General features: G+C 36.6%; 1 protein-coding gene across 2 annotated transcripts in view; it reads right to left on the bottom strand.

The window, feature by feature from the left end:
• Positions 1 to 8,255, bottom strand: part of LOC107672245 (diacylglycerol kinase beta-like) — a 118,391-nt gene that overhangs the window by 80,501 nt on the left and 29,635 nt on the right. The window lies entirely within an intron of this gene.

Here is an 8,255-nt window from a genome sequence, read left to right as displayed (position 1 = left end):
ACGCTCTCACACGTTTATTATTTTATCATTTTGGGAGGAGTAAAATTTACATATGTGGTTTCAACAACCAGATGCAATTTACACGATTTACCACCTCCTGAAGTGGTTTGAGCGATCGGATTTAAGGTATATCCATCTCGAATGCGTTTCGGAGGGCATTTACACCTGGTCTTTAATTTTATGTATTTGAACGTTTTAGCGCAGTTAGCCACTCATTTTGGTATTTGTGGCTCACAAGCTGTTTGAGACTGAGTGCGGCTTGTGTGCGCTCCAGGTGACCATGATTTCACCAAGTACGACATGTTCCTGGAACAACATTCCAATTAACCAATCAGAATTGAGGGAATTACACCCTTGTTAATCAGCTAACATTTCACACTGATTTTAGGAATAAATTATGGGTAAGGTTAGGTTTAGGGGTAGGGATTGGGTTTAGTCTATATTTGTGGACAGCAATGTTGATCCAGGATAAACAAAAGATGATGTGCCGCTGGTAACAAAACGGATCAGCTCGAAATCAGAAAGAAGTGAGACTGATCGGCCGATCACCGATCCAGGCCGATCATGAGGAAAATTGGCCGATTCCGATCCTGCGGCCGATCGATCGGTGCATCTCTAATATGCAATGGCAATATTTAGTTACTCTACTGTTCAAAGTTTGGGATTTTTTCTTTCTTTTAAGGAAATGAAATTCAGCAAGCATTAAATTGATCAGAGGCAACAGCAAAGACATTTAAAATGTTACAAAAGAATACTATTTTTAAAATAAATGCTGCAAATGCCGTTCTTTCAATTTTATATTCATCAAAGAAACCTGAAAATGCAGAAATAAGCTGTAATGCTAATGCGCTGCTAATGCTAGACATTAGATGCTAACATATTATGCCATTTAACAGCTGACACTTACACAGTATGTTTTCTTCCATTTAGATAAGATTTATTAATCCATTTATCTATGAATGTTCACTTGATAATATTATTTTGATAAATTAATTGGATTAATTATATTTTCTATAAAAACGATGTAAATTAGAACTAGCTATTAGCATCTTCTGTGAAACAAGTTAATAAAACACTCAGAATCTTCCCAAGACAACAAATGCTGTATGGATGTTGCTGACTAGCTAAGTAACACTTTATTTTAAGGAGCATTTCTTACTATTAACTAGTTGCTTATTAGCATGCATATTACTGGCATAATGGCTGTTTATTGGTACTTATAAAGCACATATTAATGCCTTATTCTGCATCACCATATTTTAGATCCCTTAATACTACCCCATACCTAAACTGAACTACCTTACTAACTAAGCAGAACATTACGAGTCTGTTGAGGCCAAAGTCATAGTTAATCGTTAGTTGATAGCGAGAATTGGTCCCTAAACTAAAGTGTGACCAAAAATAAATAAATAAATGAATCTTATTTTCAACTCATATTGCGCAAGTTGAAACTCTTAACACAATGTTGCTTCCAAACACAAGAGAAATGTACTTGAAACTTTAACTATACGCATCATTATCCATAACATTTTGAAAAAAGCCATTGCATTTGGAATCTATTACTGGAAACATTAGATGTATAGTGCAATCTGACAAAATAGGCTAATTAAGCAGAGATAATAGCTGAGCAGAAAATGTCACCAAAGCTTATTAGCATTACGACAGGAGAAATGAATCTGCTGCCCCAGGCTTCATTTTTATTTTCTGTAAGTGTTGAATTGGTTGTCACACACGTGTCTTCCGACTGCCGCCCAGGGGGGCAGAACAAGGTGCTTTCCTCATAGAAGATGCTAATCTCCCTCAGAACTGATAGCAGTCTTCACTGTGTCTCCCACTGACTGGCTATCTCTTTTAATGTTTATTATTTCCACATGCTCAACCTCCTCACTTTCAATTTCTGCTGGATCTTTAGTGCCCTTTAAGAAAATAAACAAAATATGCAGATTTCTGCAGGACTGACACTTCCTCATTAAAACCAGTGTTACTTTTGTTAACTAACACACAAAATGATAAAACATACTACTAAAATAATACTAAAAATGACTAAAAAATAAATAAAAATAAATTAACGCTATGTAGAAATACATAAAAAAGAAAAATAGAAAAGCACATAAATTTACTAAAACTAAAAACTAAAAATATTAAAATAAAATCTAATTCAAAGTATTAATAAATACTATAATAAATAAAAATAAAATAATACTGACTGCAAACATTGTTATGTGATCGAATAGAAAATTACATATTTTTGAAAAAAATTATCAATGACAACTGATAATGACAAATGACAAAAGTGCTCTTTTGGTGTTTTGACCTTTTTGAGGTTGACAGATCAGTCTCTATATGAACCATCATTATATAGATAGAGAGAGATAGAAAGATAATTTCTATATCCATTTTCTATGAAATAAATAAATAACATACAGGTTTAGGACAACACGAGTGTGAGTTTATAATGACAAGGGATGGTAAGATTTACAGATTTGCATCGGTGGATCGGCATAAAAGTTAATGATGCGATGCATCGATTTAAAAAAAGTGTGCATCGGACACAAGTTGGCTATATAGCATCAGTATGACATGACATATTTGCATCAGTAAAAAATTGTTTATTTGTAAATAATTATTAGTAGATGCGTTATACTTTTATCACTAAGAAAGTGACCAATAATTTGTGACCAGTATTTTATATGTAGATTGATTTCTCCTCTCTAAACAGTTTCTCAAGCACGTTCTCTCATCACCACTGCTGCACTGTGAATATGACGCATCACAACAACTACGGAGACCGAGGCATGTCCTGAGAGTCACATAGAATATAGATTAACATGGCTGTCTGTCTGAACCAAAGAAATAAAAGTGATCTATCTGTACCATATTGAATTGCATTGTATAATATTTTTTTTCCATTGCACTGAATCGCATTGTGTTGAACTGAATCGAAATCAGATCGCACTGCATCATAATGGGGTGAATCGTATCGCATCGCATCGGTAGCTGCTTCATAAGTGTCTTTAATGTATCGTATCGTTGGCTATGCATCAAGATGCGTATCACATTGGCCTCAGCTATAGAGAGGCACATCACTAACAATGACATAATATTTATTTGGAGGGAACTGTCAATTGAAATGGAAAAAACACATCTAAAATTAAATCAGATATTCAAATAATAAGCAGCAGTGTTAGGTGAGTCAGTATATAGAGACTCAGTGGTTAAGGGAAAAACAGGTGGGCGCAGGCAATGCGACAGACACACATAACTGAAAACCAAACTGCACCTACTATTTCATCTGAGCAAACGAGTCTTTCCTCAACAGGTAAAACCCAGAACAAAGCAATCTGGTGATTTCTGTGGTCGGAAAGACTGACATCACACTTTTATTATCAATCAGAGGTTTACGAGCTGTTATAGTTTCAGATCCTAATTCATAAAATGGACTGCAGCATGATGTCAGAGGTCAAACACACCAGGGTAAATACATCTCTGTTCTTTGGACTGGGACATTTTGACTGACAGTATTAAATGTACAAGACTCATCATTGATTTAAAGACTGACATCAAACGGCTTGCGGCTTCTGCGGGCAGCAAACACATCCTCTAACTAACAGACCTGTGTTTTTGGGGTTTTTTAATAGTCGGGAATTATTGCTCTTATTGCTGCGACTGTGACTGGAGTTTCAATTAGCTCATCATGACAAATGCATTCCACTGATTATTAACACCACGGAATCAAAACAATAAAGCCCTTAGCACCTAGCTGAGCCTACACATTACTCAGTGGCAAGAATACACACACTGTCTCCTCTTGAGGACAACCTACATTCTATGACATAATCAGTAAACAGAGTTTCTAGGGCGGGGCAATAAATCGATAACGATAATTATCGCAATATAACTTTCCTCGATAAAACAATATGAAGAGTTTGATAAATGTTCGATATAATGTTTATGCACCAGAAGTGGAACGAAACAGCGTGACTCATTTGAACCGCATCACACAGACCATTTATCTGCTCAGCTCAAAGTTCAAACAGCAGCGCAGCGCGAGCTCACTAGAGCAGATGCGTTTACTCACTGATAAATCGCAGTTACGCGAGCACTAAACAGTGCTGTGCGATTGAATTCAGTGAAAAACACAAATGACTCGAACTAGTTTAAAGCCAGATGAAACAGCGCTGATAAACAGTCAGAAGGCTTTTCAATCTACAAATCACCATCATTTACCATGGATTTACTGTAGTAATACTAACTGCACTGTGGTATTGTCAGAAATGTCGGTACTCATATCGAATTTTAAAATATTATTAATGTAGACATGAATTAAATGTATTAAAGGGGTAATGAATATTATTACAGTATTTTCGTGATTAAGCTATAGCGTTTGTGCATTTATACTAAATGTTTTTAGACTACTGTTTTTCCATACAAATACCTAAAAACCATATAGTTATATTTTTACCATGGTATTAAGGTGCTATATGTGTGGTTTTACCTGTGGTTATCATGATATAAAAGTATGCTACTATGGAAGACCGATGGAAAAAAGTCAGAATAATTAAATTTCACCATATAAATATGAGGTTGCTACAATTTTTACAATGTTACAGATGATTTTGATAATGAACAAAAATTTACACCTGCATCCTAACACAAGCTACTACTATTATATGTGCATTTCTAAGAGGCAAAATTAATATTATTATTAATATTAGGCAACACAAACCTGTTTCTTGATTTGAAACAATATCACTCATTAGAACATGCAGAAACTAAAAAAGATATTTATTTTGTGAAGGAAATGTAACAGTCTGGTTTCTAGAACTTTCACTTTGGAGCAAAAACCTGGCTTCAAACTTAAAAGAAATAAAGATTTGACATTTATCGTGATAATGATCAATATTGACTGATATGAAAAAAATTGGCATTATCGCCCAGCCCTAGGAGTTGCAAACCAATATTTCTTTTCATGCTGAAATGATAGAGAAATCCTAATAGTACAGCTGAAATCTGTGCCAGACTGGCCTGGCAATTCATCTGTGAGACGTAGTTAAGTTTAAGATTAATGCCTCATATCACACCTACTGAATTCTTAATGGAAATGTGTCCGGTATCCCAGAATATACTCTACATAATGCATGTGCTATTTTTAAAGGCATTATACCTTAAATATGGCATGCTGGCAGAGTTCAGGGTGAGAGCACTTCTGACTGATTATTTAGTCTTCACTATTCCTCAAGGGTTTTTAATCAAATCTGTTACCAGGGGTCGCCCTCAATGAAAGAAAAGTAATTATACTGACTTTATGAGTATTTAGATTTATTACCAGCAGCCTACAGGCCAATTAACCTCACAAAGCACAGATAGATGCTTAATTTGGAAATTTCATGGTAATTTTACTGGTAACCTCTTAAAATGGCACAGAGGTCTCTTTGGAATTCATATTAGCCAGTGCAGCCTGTGCAGATAATCACACAACAACAGGGGCTTTTAGAGTTTTAGTATGTGAAGTTTAGTAACATTTTATTTAAATTTTAAGTTGTAATTCAGAAAATGCCCAAATTTGTGCATTTGTGCATTTACTCTATATTAAAGGGGTCATATGATGCGATTTCAATTTGTCCTTTCTCTTTGGAGTGTTACAAGCTCTTGGTGCATAAAGAAGATCTGTAAAGTTGCAAAGACTAAAGTCTCAAATCCAAAGAGATATTCTTTATAAAAGTTAAGAGTCAGCCACACCTACCTAAAACGGCTCGTTCTAACACGCCCCTACATGTCTACGTTACGATGTGGGAAGATTTGTATAATGCCGCACAAATGTTCACGCCAAAAAAGAAGGCGTAACTTTTATTCTCGCTGAAGTATTGTTGTTGCCACCGCCACCCTGTCGTGAAGGCACTGTGTTTCGTTGTGAAAGCGAAAGTACTTTGGTTGGCCTTCCAAAAGAGGATGATATCTGCTTCGTCATGCCTGGAGCTGATCCGTGCTGGTCGCTGAGGAAATACATCAACTTCACGCTGTGGATCGCCGGATCGGCTTTCACCGTGGACGAAGCGGAGTCCAGCCCGGGGTCGTCACATGTGGTTGACGCTCCTTTGTCGAATCCGCCGGCCGCGCCGTTCTCAAGCACACCCGCCTCTGCTCACTCAAGCCGGCCTCCGCTCACTCTAGGCCGCGGCTCACTATAGGCCTCCGCTCACTCAAGGCCACGGTGTGTGACGCTGTGTTTCAGAAAGGCGGGGCATAGAGGAGAAACAATAATGTACAGTATGTGGAAAATAATGTGTTTTTTTAACCTTAAACCGCATAAACACATTTCATTACACCAAATACACAAAATAATGTTCTTTTTAGCAGCATCATATGACCCCTTTAAAAAAAAAGATTTAGTTTTTGCATTTAAAGAAAACAAACATTTCAGCTGTGATAACAATTGTCTATGGTGTACATAATTACTTAAAAAATCTAATTAGCTGATATTAGTAATGAAGATGTATTTTAATTAAGGGTTCAATTCTCAAGAAATAACCATAAACACTGAAACCTTCTGTATTACAGGTTAATAAAGTTCCCTATGACCACGCAAACACGATTATTTAAAGAATTCTGCCATTTAAACAAACATAAGGCTGTCAAGAAATTTAACATTTAATTTAATTAATTACACATTGTCAAATTAATCGCAAATTATTTGCACATAATTTTAGGCTCAGAAATCACCCCCCAAAAGATAATTTAAAGCAGATATTTGGGGGAAAAAACAGTATTCTTGCTCATACGATATTGATTATATTGTAGAAGTCGTGGCCTAATGGTTAGAGAGTTGGACTCATAACCCAAAGGTTGTGGGTTCGAGTCTCGTACCGGCAGGGTTTGTAGGTGGGGGGAGTGAATGTACAGCGCTCTCTTCCACCTTCAATACCACGACTGAGGTGCCCTTGAGCAAGGCACCGAACCCCCAACTGCTCCCCAGGTGCCGCAACATAAATGGCTGCCCACTGCTCCGGGTGTGTGTTCACTGCTGTGTGTGTGCACTTTGGATAGGATAAATGCAGAGCACTAATTCCGAGTATGGGTCACTTCACTTAACTATATTATATGATATAAATATTAGACAAAAACCATATAGGGGCATTTTTTCTATCATATCTTGAATTTTAGGGGCATCTAACTGCATTCTAATAGGCTACATAAATGCAGTCAGTCGTCGTCGACTGCATATAATGTAAAATAACATACATGGGGTGCGTTAAATGCATTAAAGGGGTCATATGATGCGATTTAAATTTTTCCTTTCTCTTTGGAGTGTTACAAGCTCTTGGTGCATAAAGAAGATCTGTAAAGCTGCAAAGACTAAAGTCTCAAATCCAAAGAGATATTCTTTATAAAAGTTAAGAGTCAGCCACACCTACCTAAAACGGCTCGTTCTAACACGCCCCAACATACCTACGTCGCTCTGTGGGAAGATTTGCATAACTCCGCCCAAATGTTCACGCAAAGAAAGAAGGCGTAACTTTTATTGTCACTGTAGTATTGTTGCCGCCGCCATATCCTGAAGACGCTGTGTGCTTCGTTGTGAAAGCGAAACTACTTTGTTTGGTCTTCCAAAAGAGGACGATATCCGCTTTGTCATGCCTAGAGCTGATCCGTGCTGGTCGCTGAGGAAATACAACAGTATGGTGAGGGGCGTAACATTTCCGTCTCACGCTTGAGGTATTCGGCCAATCACAACGCACTGGATAGCTGGCCAATCACAGCACACCTCGCTTTTTCAGACCGATGAGCTTTGTAAAAATCGACGCGTTTCAAAAAGGCGGGGCATAGAGGAGAAACAATAATGTACAGTATGTGGAAAATAATGCGTTTTTTTTACTTTAAACCGCATAAACACATTTCATTACACCAAATACACAAAATAATGTTCTTTTTAGCAGCATCATATGACCCCTTTAATCATTTTAATGTGTTATTTTTCCCATAATTAATTGCACCAAATTAACACATTAAATTGACAGCTAAATAATACGAAGGCTTGATTAAAGTCCATTAAAACAACACCTAAAAGGATTATGTTCAGTATTTCAAGGTGAGAGTTGGCATATAAAAAATGTGATAATATACAGTATGCCTGTGTCTGTTTTTTATTTTTACAATACAGAATATTGAATTAATGTTCATGACTATGGAAAAAAATAAAGGCCATCAAAATATTTAGGAGTATGACATATGTATAATTTATAACATATGTACCATCT

The sequence above is a fragment of the Sinocyclocheilus anshuiensis genome, unplaced genomic scaffold, assembly GCF_001515605.1.
Source record: "Sinocyclocheilus anshuiensis isolate Anshui unplaced genomic scaffold, SAMN03320099.WGS_v1.1 scaffold277, whole genome shotgun sequence".
NCBI classification, from domain to species: domain Eukaryota; kingdom Metazoa; phylum Chordata; class Actinopteri; order Cypriniformes; family Cyprinidae; genus Sinocyclocheilus; species Sinocyclocheilus anshuiensis.
The sequence above is the reverse complement of the archived record's forward strand: the minus strand, read 5'-3'. Positions and strand labels throughout refer to the sequence as shown.